This window comes from Acinonyx jubatus, chromosome A3 (genome assembly GCF_027475565.1).
Source record: "Acinonyx jubatus isolate Ajub_Pintada_27869175 chromosome A3, VMU_Ajub_asm_v1.0, whole genome shotgun sequence".
Classification (NCBI taxonomy): domain Eukaryota; kingdom Metazoa; phylum Chordata; class Mammalia; order Carnivora; family Felidae; genus Acinonyx; species Acinonyx jubatus.
In genome coordinates, this window is record NC_069388.1 from 81372708 (window position 1) to 81390932 (window position 18225).

The following is an 18225-nucleotide window of genomic DNA, read 5'->3' on the forward strand; positions in this document are numbered from 1 at the left end:
GCAAAAAGCTTCCTACTTGCGACCGAAAGAAAAAAAAAAAAAAAAAGGAGAGAAAAAAAAAAAAAAAAAACACTTTGTCCCGCCTACTGAGCATGCCCGGCTTCCTTTCCCCCTCCCTACTGGCTTCCACTCCCGGAGGAGCAGCGGAGCGGAGTTGTTTGTGCGGCGTCTGTCTAGCTCCGGATCCTTTTTCTCTCACGTTCCGGGTTTTAAGATGCCCAAGAATAGGGAGGAGGCGGGAGCCGGGGACTCGCACACATCTGGCTCCAGTTTGGTTCCCTCCCTCGATCTAAACCCCTGGATTAAAAATAGTGGGGGGCGGGGGCGAAGACGCGGAGATCAGGGGAGGCGCCGAGGGGTGCTCGGGCTCAGAGGACCAAGTGCCCCTAACCGTGGAGCAGGAGGGTGGGGGCGGCACAGGTGCTTTTTGCGGGGTTCTGAATGGCAGAGGCCTTTTTCTCAATTTCACGTGAATCTTGTGATCTTTGTCTTGCTAGCGGAACGGGCGTTTTTGAGGAATCGTTATTTGTACATTAAAAAAAAAAAAAAAAAGTAAATCCAACACAGCACAGCCCAGAAACGTTTGCATTTCAGTAGAAATGATGGACTTCCTCGGGTTAAAAGGTAAGCCCAAATACATTTTAAAAATTATTCAGTAAACCTCTCTAATGTTGGTTGAGGATGCCCCTTGTCCCAGGCCCTTGAAGGCCGTAGTTACTGGGCCAGAGGTTACCAGCCCCGTGGGCTTTGGCACAGATGGGGCGATGGAGAGCTTCTGGATCCATCCCCCACCCCCCCAACACACACACCTTTGTCTTTAAATGATTTTTCTTGCCTTGTCCTGGGACCATGGGGCTGGGTGGGCCCATGCTCTCCAAAGCAGCACTTTCTGGGCAACGGACAGGACTGGCTTCCTTGGCATGTAACCTGTCCAGTTACACAGGGATCTTTACTTGGTTTGAGTGTCCGCTGTTGCTGTTTTTTGGTTTTTTTCTCTTAATGTTTATTTACTTTTGAGAGAGAGAGAGAGACAGAGTGTGAGCGGGGAAGGGCAGAGAGAGAAGGAGACACAGGATCCCAAGCAGGCTCCAGGCTCCCAAGCTGTCAGCACAGAGCCTGATGTGGGGCTCAAACCCACAAACCCAGAGATCCTGACCTAAGCCGAAGTCAGATGCTTAACCAACTGAGCCACCCCTCTCCTGTTGCAATTTTGAAATTATTTATAGTGTTGGAACAGGGGCTCAATATTTTTACTTTGCAGTGGGTCCCACAAATTACATAGCTGTTCAGTATTTCCTTCTGAGGGTCTTGCTAGAGAGCAAGAGATACAGCCCCCGCTCCTTCCTACTCTTCAAGCACAGTAGACTTTTCCATCCTCCTGAATGTACCAAGAAAACATGCAGAGGTTTTAAGTAAATAGCAACCATGGAACAAATTAAGAGATTAAATATATGTCTCAAATATAGTTAGTATACGTAAGGGGTATATACATGCATTTGGAGAGCTATAAGTGTTCCAGAGATAGTAAGAGTATCACCTTGAGTCAAGGAGAAACTAGTGGTTTACCCTAGGTTCATGCTTATCACAGCCATGATCTTTGTGGACATGGATTGGTGTTCACCCACCTTTGATGCTGAGTGCTGGTATATAGTGCTGAAAAGAGAACTAGACGGGAGGAATGCTTGGGTTCTGTTTATTTCCTAGCAGCCCTGAAACCTTGAGTAAGACTTAGCAATTCTTCAGTTTCTTCATAAACAGGGCTAACAAGGCCAATCTTGTCTTTCTCAGGTTTGGGGGCCATTGACAGTCTATGAGAAAGCACTGAACAAAGGAGGATCCCCTTGTTCTCTAAATCCCCATAAGGCTAAGGCATCTATCCAGTTCTCACCTTTGGGCATTGCTTTTCTCCTGGAGGTGCTGAAACATATCCCACTCAGTCATTCCTGAACTTCCAGGAACAGACATTTGTCCATGTCAGAAGTATCCATCCAATGGGCATCTCTATGGCTCCACCCTCCACTTTCAGAGTACCCAAATGGCAAGGTGGCAGGTGAGATGAATTAATTTCTGCAGGTAGGCAAGTGAATTGGTGTCATCACCACTCATTAATCCAGTTCCCTGCTAATAGCAGTGAATGGCCCAGATGGCAGACCAGGCAGCCAGAGGAGCAAAGGAAAACATTCTAAAGTCCAGGAGTCACCAGGTCCCCACTTGGATACCCTGATGCCAGATTCCAGTTCTCTGAGCTTTGGGTTCGGCATCTGTAGTGTCAGGATAATACCACAAGGTAGGATTGCTGGGAAGAATAAATGGCTACACAGTGAAGGTAGTGTGTTAATAAGCAGCACACTGCAAATAGATCAGTGGCAACCCTTTCTTCTCTCTAGCCAATTGTATTACCAAATGCCACCCCCCTTCACTCACGGTCCGTCATGTTCCTGTAAAGAAATTCTTCCAGTTCTCTTCTTCCTTGTTCGTCACCCAAAAGGACTTTTTGATGGAAATGTTCCTAGCAGGTCCTCCCCATCAATTACTGACTCCAGCTCCGTAAAATAAATGGCACTATTGGGCGAATAACTCAGATGTGTTTATTGATCTGAATAGCAGGGTGTTACCCAAGTCTGTAGAATTGTTACTAGAATACTAGGGATTTAGGACTTTAACTTAATAACGTTACTGAAAGCTAAATACCCACATCCGTGTCTCTCCCCCATAACCAGCAAAACGGAGCAGATAGCTCTGAACACGATCAATTCATGGGTGTCGACTCAGAGTGAGATCGTACAGCTTCAAAAGTAGAGTCGGTCTTCTCACAGCTTGACGCACACCCAGAGGAGCCCCCAGGAGGACCCCCACCTACCCACCCCTCAAGCCCGAGTCCGGGGCAGGGAAGCACAATTTCCCCCACACCCCCCCTCACTCGGGTCCTTCCGCCGGTCGCGGAGAAAGCCCGGAGCGCGGAACCGGAGCGACCCTCGGAGGCCACTGGATGGGCATGCTCAGTAGACCCGCAGGTCTGGTTTCACTCGGAAGCCGGCCGCAGCCCCTGCTCCCTACTGCCCTGCACTGGCGCCGGGAGAAGCGGACATTTTATCTTTCTGGGCGATCCGCTCTCTCGTTCGCGTCCTTCGCCCCTTCTCTCCTACCGGGGTCCGGTAGGGCCGCGAGTGTAGATCTTCCCCGGGTGGGGTTGCTGGTGGGATCTGGTAAATCACTCCCTCCAGCCCCGCCGGGGGCGCGCGCGGGGCGGGGGTGACTTGGAGAGAACTCTGCTGTGCCCTAAGGTTTGTACCGCCCGACCCGCCCGGCAGAAGGCCCCACTGCCGCGGCGGGCTCGCTCCCCGCCCCGCGAGGCGCGCGCAGCTGCGCCCAGGCCTGTCCTCACCTCACCCCCGTTCTGCCCCTTCGGTATTTCTCAATGACCGGCGCTAGGAGGACACTTCCGACGGGGGAGGGAGCAGGTATCATTAGCGCTGGGTTTATCAGTTCCTTCCGGTCTGCCCTGAGCCCAGCCCCGAGCGCCACTCGGCCGCGCCTCGGCGTCCCGGTGCCTTTACTATGTTTAAGTAAGCGGTCGCGTGTGCCAAGTGAGTTTGTAGCCCAGCTGTCTCCCCCAAGACCGGCCGGCAGGAATGGAAACCCAAGCTCTCGTAATGAAGGGGATGATGCAAACTTAGAAACTGACCCGGAGCCCGGGAATGATGCCTCCCCCCCCCCCCCCCCCGCGGCGCGGGGCGTCCCAGTCCAGGCATGAATGGCTGGAGCCAGATTGCATAATCTCCGCAGTATAAATAGCCGGCGAGCCGGCCTCTGACGCGCTCGCTCGTACCGTTATCGTGCCATACTTGCCCCGATGCCGCTCACTCCCAGCTCATTTTCCTTTTCCGTCGCGCTGCTGGGATTTTAAGTAACAGAGATGAAAGGCTCTTGTCCCTGTCTCCCTCCTCCCTCGAGGTCATATATTATGAATGAAACGCCAACCTCGCGGCTCCCCAAGGTGCCCTACTGCAGGTAGGAGACAGGCTCAATGTCAAGTGCAGCGGTCCACCAAAATTGTGTGTGCGCGTTGGGGAGGGAGAGAAAGCAGGGAATGAGTGACAGGGCTGGGAAACCTTTTGGTCGAGAAAATGTAACCGCTTAGGGTTAGCCTCTGGAGTTTCAGTTTACACCTCTACCAGCCTCAGTCGATTTCAGAGCGAATTCAAAGGGTCTTTCGACTGTGGCTGCTCGCTCTCCTAACGTAGGCCGCCGTCTCTGTAGAGGTACTGTTTCATTCTAGAGCAGCTGGTTCCGTCTCTCCTCCGAGGCAGCCAACAGTCCTGACAGTAAGAGCCCTGGGACCTTTGAGGTTCAATGGGGTTGAGACGGGAGGGGGGGGGGGAACTAATGCAAGGAGTCAGTTCAGCTGTTCTCCAGTTCTAGAATTCATAGAACTCAGTTATGTCCAAAGCTGAGGAAGTATAAACACTTATTTCTTTGCAACAAATATTTCACAAATATGTGGTCATTTTAAAAATGAAAGTATGCAGAGGGTTCCCTCCAGTCTTCTCTTAAAGAAGTTTCAATTTTTCTCAAAAGTTACCAGTTCTTTGCCAATGGGTTTCTGGCGTGTGAAAGGAAATGATTAGGCTCATTATTTTTCAAATTCGAGGCCCATTCCTCCAATCTGCACTTAAAAGTGTGGGTACTCTATGAGGCAATGAGGATACAGAGGTGAGGAAAGAAACCCAGGGTCCTGCCCTCTAGGGGTTAGGTCGGGTGGGACAACAGGCCTGTAAAGAAAACGTTAGGGCAGTGGGGTACCCCTCTAAAACCTGGAGTAAGCTGGGGAGAAAGCAGAAGTTGGGGGAAGGAAGACTGTCCAGAGAAAGGGGGTGCTTGAATCCGATCTTGAAGGAGGGTGTGAGTGTTGATTAGATAACCCGAAGTAAGGGCCTCAGGAATAGCCCAGTGAACACAGAAGCCCTGAGGTGTGAGACATGTGGGGGAATGCGGGAGTAACAAGTCCCAGAGAAGGCTAGGAACCAGGTCAGGGAGGCCACGTAGGCCACACTAAAGGACTTTAGACCGTCTTGAAGTCAGGGAACCTTTTGTAGCTGGTTCACAGTTGATCTTTGTCAGCCCCAATTCTTTGCAGTGGCCCCATAGTTATGCAAATGTGAGACAAGTGGGCATTCATTGTTCTAGGATTTAGGGCATAAAACTGCATTCACAAACTGATAGCTCCAGGGCCAGATAAGGCCCTAGACATGCTTTGATTCTCCTGCTTAAAAATTAAAATTAAAATTAAGCTAACAGTTTAAAATCAGAATGTTTCACTTAAAAATTAAGATTTGTGGCTCCTGAAAAGATCCAAAGGTGTAGCAACTGTGAGTGCCAAATTCCTGCATGGTAACAACTGATTGTTTTGGGTGGCCTCTGCCTTATCTGTCAAGCTTCAGGCTCCTACTGGCATTTGTGTCTTTGACCTCTGCATGAATCTTTTATGACTGGATTAAGGCCCCTCTTTGAGACCCCACGTAGGCAGAATTTGTCACTGGGTACAGCAATTTGAGTGGGGGGCTCTGGGCCTCTTAGGAGGAAAGACACCAATTCCCAATCTCCTGCCCAAGACTGTAGTATAGACTGGCAGGCAGACTGAGTTACAGTGAGCATAGCCACAGCCCAAGTGGCAGGGAGCAGAGGCCCCTAAAATAACAACACTTACCCCTAGCTCAGGCTCCGTTTCTAGGGAACTCCATCCAAATTAACTAGGCTCTCTACCAACCAAGCAGCAAGGGGTTCAAGTGATTGGAAAAATCACCCAGTGGGATCATGTTTGTACCCCAGTTTTATAAAGCAGTTTACACAAGTTACATAACCAAACTTTTTTTTTCTTAAGATTTTATTTTTTAGGTTATCTCTACACCAAACATGGGGCTCCAACTCACAACCCTGAGATCAAGAGTCACATGCTCTACTGAGCCAGCCAGGTACCCCCATAACCAAACTTTTTCAGCAGGGAATGCTACACTCAAATTTACATTTTTTATAGATTCCTCCAGGCATGGAGGATGGTTTGTAGGAAGCAAAACAAAGACTGGTTAGGAAGAAACTTTCTTCTTCCATGACAGGGTAACAGTGCATGACAACGCACAGTAGCAGTGGCCGTGGAGAGGGAAAACCAATTCCAAAGACACAGGTGGGGTAGAAATGACTTGGCTTTCGGATCTATTAGAGGTGGGGACCAACAGAGAAGTCTGGGATAACTTCCAAGTTTTTGACTTGGAAAATTGGATGACTCTTGGTGCCTTTCATGTGATTAGGGTAACTGGTGGGGAAGGGGAGGAAGGTTCGGTCTCCCAAAGATGAGACATAACTGACAGTTGCCGCCACTCAACTCTAGGACCTACAAAATAGATCTGGGATTAAGGGATACAATGAGGCTAGCACAGAGGAAAGCAGAACCTAGAGACAGAGACAGAGAGACAGTTCCCTGAGGACATCATTTGAGCAACTGAATCCAATCTCGCCTAAAGCTTAAGGATGATCTGGACTTTGAAGATCAAATTTGGTTTCTGTCACTTATAGCCAAAAAAATTCTAACTACCAAAATAGAAAGCCATATTTGGGATCGTGAAAAAGATTTGAGAGGAACTAAGGAATGGAACAGAAGGGGAATTTTAGAATGTGTGTTTGCAATTGAACATAGGGACATCTGGGGTCAGTGCCAGGGAGTTTCATAGAGATTCCGATTTTGTAGAGTGACCTTCTCCCAGGAAGTTAGCCACCACTGTATGAGTTGTAACGACCTCTCTTTTTGGTGTCACCATCACCTCTATAATTCATATCTGTTCCTCCTCACTCTTAACATCATGCCTCATTTTTTCTACCTTTATTCCCCACCCTCTTTCTTCTGTAAAGACCATACTGAGAAAAGAAGCTTAATACTGAAAGAGAATCAGAGCTCTTAGAATTGCAAGAAAATGAAAAATCATATTTGGGGCAACTGTGGCTCCAATAAACTCAGTAATGTATGGTTCTTGCATCAGTTCGCTTTTGCTGTATAACCACCACAAAATTTCGTGGCTTAAAACAATAAACACTTTATTATATCTCATGAGGCTCTGGTCTGTTGACTTGGTGGCTCTTTTGGCCTTGCCCAGCTCAGCTGGGGCTGGATGGTCTAGGATGGTCTTTAATATATCTGGTGATTTGGTGAGCTGATCTATCTCACAGGGGCCTGAGCTAGACTAGCTCATCTCTGCTCCACATGATCTGTTATTCTCCAGGAGGCCAACCCAGATTAGATCATATGGTGGTGTGGCAGGGTTCCCAAATCAGTAAGAGAGGGCAAACCCCAAAGTGCATGCATTTTTCAAGCCTCTGTTTGTGGCACATTTGTTAATATCCCAACAACAAAGGAAGTCACACTACCAACCCAGAGTCAAGAGTCAAGGAGTGGGGAAATAGACTCTCCTTGATAAGAAGAGTAGCACAGTATGTAGCAAGCAAGGGATGTACATGCAAGGATGCGAGGAATTTGTGATCGTTTTTACAGTCTACTTCGGTCTCTAACCCAAGTTTCATAATTAGGGAAGGATATTTATAATAGCAGTATACATTGATCACATTTATAAGTATTGTATATTTGTGTATACAAATACATGACTCACATAAAATATATAAGTGTAAGTATATAAATATATGAATCATTTTTATATGTAAGTTACTATTTATATATAGGACTACTATTGATAGAATTAACTTCCACCTTTATAGTCACTGATTTATGACCAAGTAACTAAAACTGCTTAATGTTGAGTAGATTTGTGTGTGCCAAAAAACTCTTCTCAATGATTTTTTTTTTTAATGTGTATTTGAGAGAGAGAGAGAGTGCAAGCAGGAGAGGGGCAGAGAGAGAGGGAAGCACAGAATCCAAAGAAGGCTCCAGGCTCCGAGCTGTCAGCACAGAGCCCTACACGGGGCTTCAACCCACGGACCTCAAGATCGTGACCTGAGCCGAAGTTGGACACCAAACTGACTGAGCCACCCAGGCACTCCAAAACTCTTCTCAATAATTTAATGAATAAGGAAAAAGGCCTTTTAAGCTCATTATGCTTGTCCTCTTTCTCAGCATGAAAATCCTGTCTGTGATGTGCCTTGCTTCTTAAAATAAGTATATTCCTAAAGAGATCTGGACAGTTAAAATGTTTGTAAACTGGGGTGCCTGGGTGGCTCAGTCGGTTGAGCGTCTGACTCTTGATTTTGGCTCATGTCATGATCCCAGGGTCATGGGATCGAGCCCTGCATCGGGCTCTGTGCTGAGCATGAAGTCTACTTAAGATTCTTTCTCTTTCTCCCTCTGCTCCTCTCCCCATCTCATGCTTTCTCTCTCTAAAATTAAAAAAAAAAAAGTTTGTAAACCAATGCACATATAAAAAAATACTAGGGAAGCAACTACTTAAGGTTGGTGTAGATTGAATAATTTGGAAAAGCAAATCCCCTAATTTGTTCATCATATTAGCTCAGACTTTATACACACTTTTGAGATTAGTTAAAACAAGGCTTACTTGTATACTTTTTTCTTTTCTTTTCTTTTTTTTTGATAGAGACAGAGGGTGAACAGGAGAGGGGCAGAGAGAGACAGAAACACAGAATCTGAAGCAGGCTCCAGGCTCTGAGCTGTCAGCACAGAGCCCGACATGGGGCTTGAACTCGTGAACCACAAGATCGTGACCTGAGCCGAAGTCGGCCGCTTAACCGACTGAGCCACCCAGGCGCCCCTACTTGTATACTTTTTTGATGGTGGCAGAGGTGGTGCTCTTGATGGTGGAGGTGATAATGAAGATGTTGAGGTGGTAGTGATGTTGGTGGTGGTGGTGGTGGTGGTGGTGGTGATGATGGAGGTGTTGAGAGGTGATAATGAAGGCAGAAGTGGTAGTGGTGTAAGTGATGGTAGTGGAGGTGGTGGGAAGATCTGAAATAGAAACTGTCAGTTTGCTGCAAGAGTTTCTCTGTGGTTCTCTCACCTGATCCCAGACATACAGACATCTGGACACATGCATTGAAGAAAGGAATAGAAAAACAGTACGTCAGAGAAAAGAAAAGCAAATAAATTACAGGGTGAGATGCCCTGGAGGCCAGGCAATTTCCCACAGTGCCACGAGGGCCAACCAAGTACTTTTCTTCTTGGCATCCCTTGGGTATCACTTCCTCCAGTGAGGTTCTGTCCCCTCCCCTCCGTGGGGCTAGGTGCTCCAGGATACAGCCTCATCTTCCTCTATCCTGGGCTTCTTTGTGCATTATGTAATTGTGTATCTACTTATCTCTATTACCTTACCACTAGATAGTAAGCTCTCTGACAGCAGAGACTACTTATTCTCTCTTACTCCATCTAGAATCACTAGGGCACATAGTGGGTGTCCTGTAATATTTACTATGAATGAATGACAAGCCACTGTGGCTTGCCTTCTCTCTTTCCCTCTAAAAGTGCATTTTGCCCCATGGCATCCGAAAGTGTACCCTTCTGAATAACTTTCCACGTGTCACTGGCCCAACTTGCTGATGTCAGATAAAGGGCTGGGAAAGTCCCAGTTGAACAGTAGTACAAAATCTTGTAGTACTAGAATGCAAAGGACATTTTAAAGAACCACCTGTTTTAAGATGAGGAAGCTGGGGCAGATAAGCCCAGATAAGCCACATGACTCAATTAAGACCACACAGATAGGCAGGGTCATATCTAGAACCATAACACAGGAATTCAAAGTCCAGGTTCCATGACTAAGGTGTCTTTGTTGGAATACTTCCAGATGTACCCTTGGTGCTTCTCATTCTAGCTCATGGGAGGCAATGTTGCTTATTAATGTTGTAGCTCATTCGTGAAGGAGAAAATGAAGGCTTCTTTTTAGCCAAAGTCTACTCAGGATTTGGCATTGTGGCTCACATTAAATTCTACTGGACACTGTTGGTCTAGGGCAATAATGGTAATCCTTCTCTCCATTCTCAGCTTAGGGGTGACTCTGCTATTTTCTTTCGATTATAGTCCCCCCCCCCAACCCATTTTTCCTTACACTGAACTGTCACACTGAAGCCAATAAAATGTAGGAAGATGTCTGGTAGGGAAATTCAGTTCTGGGAAAGATTTGAATCACTGGAAAAAAGGGAGATGGAGTGAGGGGAGAATGCCTTGCTTTTCCTGCCTTCAGTTCTCATGTGAGGCAGTGATGTTCGGTGCTAACCAGAAGGAGAAAGCCGGGAAAGTCAAAGGAGAGCTGAGCCAGAATCCTGAAATTGCTGAGCTACTGAGTTAACCGGATCTGGAACTCACCTCCTTCTGGATTTCATGTTCTGTGAGACAGTAAATCTTTATTGCTTAAGCCACTTTTTACCAATGTCTTGTTGCTTGAGGCCAAACTGAGTAGTTCACACAGTATGCATTCGTTGTGTACACTCCCTGTTTTAAGTAAATCCCAGTGTTTCAGTGGCCGGTGCCTGGATGGTTTGCCACCTCGCAGAAGAGAACTAACCGATGGAGTGGACTTCTACACACGTCTGTTTGAGATGTTATCTGCTGACATTTGTAGGCTGAGAAATTTTTGTTGCTATACACGTAACAACTAAATATTGGACAATCTATAAAAACATAAAAACCTCTAGTCTCTGTGTGCTTGAACGTACGCATGCCGAGTGCTTGTAAGAAGTGGTGGTTAAAACTCCATGGTTTTGTTCCATTGTTATTTGTGACTATAAATGTAAGCCCTGTTCATTGTACAAACATTTGAAGCACGAAAAAGGATAGTGAAGAAAATAATATCCTAATAATCCCACTGTCCAGATATAACCCACTAATATTTTATTTCTTTATTCTGAGAGAGGGAGAGAGAATCTCAAGCAGGCTCCACATTCAGCACAGAGCCTGACGCTGGACTCAATCCCATGACTGCGAGATCACAATCCAAGCTGGTATCAAGAGTTGGATGCTCAATGGACCGAGCCACCCAGGCGCCCCGTTAATATTTTAAATGTATATCTTTACAGACTTTTTCTATATATAGTATATATTTTAATGTAATATGCAGTGTATACTTTAATAAAAACAAGATCATATTAAACCTAGCTCTTTTGTAACCCCCTAAAAAAAAAAACCCTCGGTAATAATATGCATGTATTCAGAGTCCTAAATGTCTCGTGTTTTCCAGGGAGCAGCTGTGAGTTGATAACATTCTGTTTCGTCTTCATGTACACAATGCATAGGTGTAAAAATCATTGGCAAAAATAGGTGACAGATGGCAAAATAGTTTCATATAAAATATTTTATTCTTCTGTGCCTCTGCTGTACCCGTCTGAACTTCTACCCTAGTATCTATAACAAATATTGAACCTATTTGCTCAACTAGCTTCTTCACCAACTAACTCTTAAATTCCTGGATGGGATGGGGAAAGCAATGACCAAATAAACTAAATTCTTTCTATATACACATATCTAAATCTACCAGAATGTGTAATACATGCAAAGGTTTATGGAATGAATAAAAAAAAATGCTCGTATAGGTTTTTTTGGATTATAATAAATGTGCTATAGGCAAATTTATACTATTGGTTGCATTGAAATCTCATTTCGAACCAATTAAGTTCACGCAATGATTAAGATCACAAAAGAAACAAACATTGCTTTACTATCAATATCATCATAAATCTTTTAATGGTTCTAGACTTGAAATTTCTGCCTGAAGTTCTGTTAGTTATGGGCTTGAATTTTAACCATTGACATTTTACCTAACAATAAACAGCTGAAAGATAAGCAGAAGATCCATCATTTACCCCGATGTTTCAATAAACTTGATATTTTGGGCTAGTAGATTTTTAAAAATTCCAAGTGGCAGACCAAGTGTGTTCACTTTTATCTCAATACTTGCTGTCATATAGTTGTCACGTTATAAATGTATAATCTCTACTTTCTTCCTCATTTTCATTCTCTCCTAAACCCACCACAGTGTAGCTTTTGTCCTCACCGTTTCACACAAGTTGCTCCTTGGTCAGGTCACTTCATTTGATTCCCAAATCTGACAGTCTTTCTTCAGTATTGATTTGTCACCTAACATAGCTGCCGACTTCCACCTTTTTAAAACTCTTCCTCCAGTCGCTTCCATGACCCCAATTTCTGGTTCCTCTTTACTTCTGTTTATTCATTTATTCGGCAAAAATTCTACTGTAAGGGTATGCATGATAAAGTGGGCATCTATTGAGTGCTTACTAAGTATCAGGCAATGTTTTTAAATTGTAAACACTTTACATGTATGAACTCAATCTTACCAGCGCAGGAGTAAGCCAACTTTTCCTTAAAGGTAAGTGTCTTCTTAAAGTAAATATCTTTGGCTCTGCAGGCACAGTGATATATGTTGCAGCCCCTCAACCCAAACCATTTTAGCATGGAAGTAGCCATAGATGATCTATAAGCAAATGCACATGGCTGTGCTCCAATAGAACTTTATTTACAAAACAGGTGGCTAAACTTGCCGCAGGGGCTGTAGCTTGCCAACCCCTGCTCTAAAATCTAATATAAATTCTGCACCCCCAGGCGCAAGAAGTTTTGTCTGTTTTGATACACAATAGATAGTAAACATTTGGTAAATGAATACTCTTCCTCTAAGATAGGAACTATTCTAATCTCCATTTTCCAAATAAGGAGATGGAAGCATAAAGGTTAAATAACTTGCCAAAAGTCACCAACTGATACGTAACAGATCCAGGATCTAAGCCCACACGGTCTTATATCGGGGCCCGTACTCTTCATCACTACACTGGACAGCGGTGGCACAGAGGAGAAAGTTGCACAGCTAATCTCATGAGAATCTGGAGAAGTTTTTTTAACTGAATCTTGAAGGATGAAGAATTCGCCAGGGAGAAGACGGGAAGGAGAGGCTTCACATTCTACTACGGAGAAACTGCAGGTGTATGAAAAAGGGCAGACTGACACAAAGTGGCATTATGGGCAAACGGGCAGCAAAGGAAGATTGCTGCTTGGAGAATGCATTCGCTTGTCAGTAGTTCACATGGCTGGACACAGGCCATGAGATGAGAAGTGGTGGAGATGAGGCTAAACAAGTATGCCAGGGGCCTTGTGTGACACGTGAATAAATTTGGATTTTAACTTGGCAGCATGTGGGCTACTGAAGTGTTTTGAGCATGGGAAGGAATGACCATATTTGCATTTTGGGTCGATTTTTAAAGTTACATTTTGTTTTAAAATTAGATGATACAAGCATCTTGTAGGACATTTAAAAGCTGGGAAGGTCATTCTCCTGCCCTCTTCCCGCCATCTAGCTCCTTGTCCCAGAGGCACCACTGTTTGCGGTTAGAAAGACCTTCACTTATAGCAGGAAGAACGGATGGGGTCAGGGTGAGCTGGGTGTCTTGTTAATTAATTTAAGTTAATTTAATTAGTAAAATTAATTAGTAAATTAATTTAAATTTTCTCCTTAGGGTAGATGATAATGAAAAAAGGGTGAGAAAGACTGCCTTACACCTTCGTAAATAGTTCCTCTATTCAATCCTCTTCAAAGGACTCAAGTTGAGTGTGCATCTGTTTCTGCCCATGTACCTGACGGATAATAGTGAAACTAGGATGGAGAGTAATTATCCACGTGGTACATGATCATAAAGAAAGGCCATATAACATCTTGGCAAGCAGCATAGACTGCTGGGATTAGAATCCTGGCTCTGCTATTTGCTAGCCGTGTGACTTTAACCTCTCTGTGCCTCTCTCCAAAATGGGGATAATAATGGTAGTTATGTCCTAATGGTTGTGAGGATATCATTCAATGTGTGTTAGCTAATTGCTCAAAGAATCCTGATGATAAGAGCTTCAAAGGAGAAGGGGGTTTTGCAAGAGTGAAGGTGTAGAAATAAAATTAAGGAATGTGGAGAATGTCAACAGAACTTCCCATGCCCATGGGTTGTGGGCATGAGAAAAGAAGTAGCAGCCTTTCTAGGATTTAACAAGGAACATCCCTCAGGGAATATGTTTACTTTGCAGGAAGGCAAAGAAGGAGCTAGGAGGTTGTGAAAAGAAGTTTACAATTGAATGGAGGTTCTGAGGCACGGAGGAAAGACCTGAGAAAGAGGAAGGCAAAAGGTAGACACAAAGCCCAGAGCAAGGTGGCAGATTTAGATTAAGGTGAGGGAGAAGAGACCTAGCTGGAGGCAGGGCCACCATATATGACAACTCAGGTTGAACAGGGAAGGCAGTGGGGAACTACGGTCATATCTAGCCAGCTGCCTATTTTTGAAAAGCCCACGAGCTAAGAATTTTTTTCACATTTTCTTGTTGAGAGAAAGTGCAAGTGTACATGCATGTGCAAGTGGGGGTGGAGCAGAGGGGGGCGGGGAGAGAGAGAGAGAGAGAGAGAGAGAGAGAGAGAGAGAGAGAATCTTAAGCAAGGTCCACGCTCAGCGCAGAGCCTGACTCAGTGCTCAGTGTAATGAACCGTGAGATCATGACCTGAGCCAAAATCAAAAGTCAGATGTTTAACTAACTGTGCCCTCCAGGTACCCCTGGTTTTTACATTTTTAAATAATTTTTTAAATTGAAAGAATAACATTTCACAATACATGAAAATAATGTGTAATTCAATCTCAGTGTCTATAAATAAAGTTTTCTTGTATCATGGCCATGCTGACTCATTTACATATTTTCTATGGCTGCTTTCACACTACAATGTCAGAGTTGAGTACTGGCAACAAAGACCAAATGGCCCACACAGCTGACAATATGGACCATCTGGCTCTTTATAGAAAAAGTTTGTCAAGGGCGCTTGGGTGGCTTGGTTAAGTGTCCAACTCGATTTTGGCTCAGGTCATGATCTGTGATCTCACAATTCATGGGTTTGGGCCCCACATTGGGCTCTGTGCTGATGGCGTGGAGCCTGCTTGGGATCCTCTCAAAAATAAATATACTTAAAAAAAAGAAAAGAAAAAGCTTGCCAGCCTTTGCTCTTGTGTATCATCCATAGTCTACTATACGAATGGCACCCCCAGGAGTTGTGCAACACAGGAGACCTGGCCTTAGGAGCACTCAGTTTGGATGGTGATAAAGGATTACAATGAGGAAAGACATGGATGAATTACATGGCCTCGAGGCTCTTTTTGGAATGTGGGCACAATGTTGTTTTGTTAGAACAAAGCAAGGCTGTCAGCTGGATTCAAGCCACGGCTCTTGGCTGGTGAGGAGCAAGGTGTGGTAGACACAACTGGTTGCCCACACAATCTTCATTCCTCCTTTTGTTTTCTACTAACAGAAGCCTGATTTTATCAAGGAGGTAATGCGCACTATTAAAAATAACCATCTCAAATAAGAAAAGTGCTCAAAACCTGGTGGGGGCAAGTCAAAAGGACACAGAAGTCAGATTAAGGGGGCTCCCCACGGCCAATCTGCAGCAACGTGAGCATCAAAACAATGATGGCAGTGGGTATAACCCATTGAATAGAATAGGAATCCATGAGTCCATACTGAAACAAACAAATGGAGGAGGAAAAAGAGTTCTTCTATTTGGTAAAGAGCAAACTAATAAATTAGAGGATGAATGACAGACTTAGAACGTCACCATTTTGCAGTGACCATAATATTATTTCAGGCAAGATCATCAATGGATGCCAAAACTGGTGGATGAAAGTTTGATGAGAAACATATTTGTACAATCTGTGAAGACCTCCTACAGATTCTCATTACTTTTTCAAAGGGTAAAATAGTGACTTTGTACTAGGAAAATATGACCAATGCTACTATACCATCTTAACCAAGTGATCAAAATTGCTACCATTAGTAATAGGACAGACCAAATTACATACCTCCTAATATGCCCTGAGAAGGACACCATATCACATCTGTAGTATTCAGGCCAAAAATACGTAACCTGAATCATGAGAAAACATCAGATAAATCCAAATAAAGGATGTTCTACAGAGTAATTGGCCTGCGGTCTTCAACAATGTCAATGACACGAGGGATGAAGACAGTTTGAAGAACTTTCTAGATTAAAGTAGATTAAAAACAACATGAGAACAAAATGCAATGTGTGATCTTGGATTGGTTCCTGGACTAGGAAAAAAAAAAGAATTTATTTGCAACAAAGGACGTCGGTGAGACAATTAGCAAAAGCTGCAGATTAAACAAAAGCATTTTATCAATGTTAATATTCTGATTCTGATCACTGAAGTATGGTTATGTAAGGGAAGATCTTTATTTGTAGGCAGCACACGCTGAAGTATGTAGGAGTAAATGTTCACGAGAGAGAGAGAGAGAGAGAAAACAATAAAGTAAGTGTTAATATGTGGGAATTTGGGGTGAAAAGTATACAAGAATTCTTTGTACTATTTTTTGTAAATTTTTTGTCAGTTTGAGATTATTTCCAAAGAAAAAGTTGAAAAAGAAAAAGAAAAGAAAAAAGAAAACACCTCATCTCCTCCAGGTACCCACACAATGAGATATTCATACCCCCAATCCTGGCTGATGAGTTGCAGTTTTTAGTTTAGTAGATGGGACCTCTCAGAAAACTATTGCTTTCCTGATAAAAAGGGGGAGGCTTGCCATATGCCTTTGGCTCCTTGCCCTTCCCCTTCTTCCTGCTTGGAATGAGGGCTTACTGGCTGAGGTGGAGCAGCCATCTTATGGCCATGAGGACAAAAAGAGCTGCAAGGAGCATGAGTCTTGCTGAGTTCATTAAGCCCTGCCTGGAATGCCTTCTGGATAAGTTAGTTGATTAACCCACTGTTATATGCAGCCAAATGCAATTCCAATTGAGCTAGAATATCTAAGGCTCCCGGTGGTGTTTAGAGTTTGGAGTCTGTGTGTCTTGACTCCTCAGTCTTCTTCATGGGCAACTGTTTCCAACTGCCTTTAAATGTTAATGTTCCCTACGTTTGGGTCTCAGCCCTCTCCTCCTCGATATGGTCTCCTTGGATTACCTCATCTACTACTTACCATTAAACTCTGATGACTCTCAAATTACTATCTCTAGCCTGGAATTTTCTGAATTGCAGATTGCAGACCATGTATCCAGTTACCCAGTGGAAACCAGTTACCCAGTGGAAACCTGTACCTATGGTCAGTCACTTCAATAGTTACAGAGCTGAATTCTTCTTTTCAGACAGACACACACACGCACGCACACACACACACACATTCTCCTTCTCTTCTTTCAACCACCATCCAACCACTTTCCCAAGTCAGAAACTCAGGAGTCATGCTCTCCTTTTCCTATTTCTCACCCCCTACATGCAATTAGTCATCCAGGTCTTGATGACTCCATCTCCTAAATAGTTTCTGAATCCATTTCCTCCTCTTTATTCTCATTACCCAGATAGATGCCTCATCATCTCTCACTGGTATTTTTCATTAACCTTCTAAACAATCTCCCTGCCTCTGTCTTCTGTTCCCCAAATACAAACCATTGTCCATTATCTTTCTAAAATGTAAATATGATCACCATACTTCCCTACTTAAAATTTTCCTGTCACTTGAACTGCTTATGGTAATTTCTTTTCTTCCCCAAATTCCTAATATGGTATGACAATAACCTACTTCTCCTGACTGCCCTTCTGTGCCATGTCTCTGTGAGGAGATAGCTGACTGTCCTGGCTAGTTTGTTATAGTCTTTGAAGGCAACTTCTCCCATATTCCAATAAACCAGCAGTCTTCCCTTGCTCCAATGCTCTCACATTATTCCATGTCAGGTGACTTCCAATGCTCTTTCATTTGTAGCAAAAATAATCTTATGTTGATTGAAATGAGGTGTTGGGGCCATTGTGTGGGATAGAGAGAGTTGAGCCTTGTCGCCTGAATCCAACAAATATCATTCATACAGATATTTCAGCCTGTATATGGTAGCCCAGGTAGAGAAGCTATAGGGATATTATAACACAACCTGGCTCCACACTGTGGGTCTCCTATTGCATTGACCGCTTTTGAATTAAGCAAGCCTGGGTTCCTGAGACTGATTCCTTTATTTTCTGAAGCCAGCTGCTGGGGCTTGGGTGGGATGGGAGTGTCAGCAACAGAACAGGAAACAAAGTTACCCAGCTTTGCAGGTGCCAGCCATCAGTCTCCTCCTTTAATAACCTCCCTTGCTCTGTTCCTAGAGAAATACTTTTTCTCTTTTTTCAAACCCCTATCAAAAAGACCCATTTGAGCCTTCCCTCACCCAGGCAGTTAGACATTCCTCCTAGGAGTTCCCCTGATACTTACCA

General features: G+C 44.2%; 1 long non-coding RNA gene across 2 annotated transcripts; it reads left to right on the forward strand.

Moving 5' to 3' along the window:
* Window positions 1–36: 36 nt before the first annotated feature.
* Window positions 37–14650, forward strand: LOC128311213 (uncharacterized). Of its 2 annotated transcripts, none has more exons than XR_008289359.1 (2): window positions 37–624; window positions 10188–14650. It is a non-coding gene; the product is annotated as an uncharacterized LOC128311213 (long non-coding RNA). The 2 variants fall into 2 exon arrangements; XR_008289358.1 differs by having other exon boundaries at window positions 142–4011.
* The last annotated feature ends 3575 nt before the right edge of the window (window positions 14651–18225 follow it).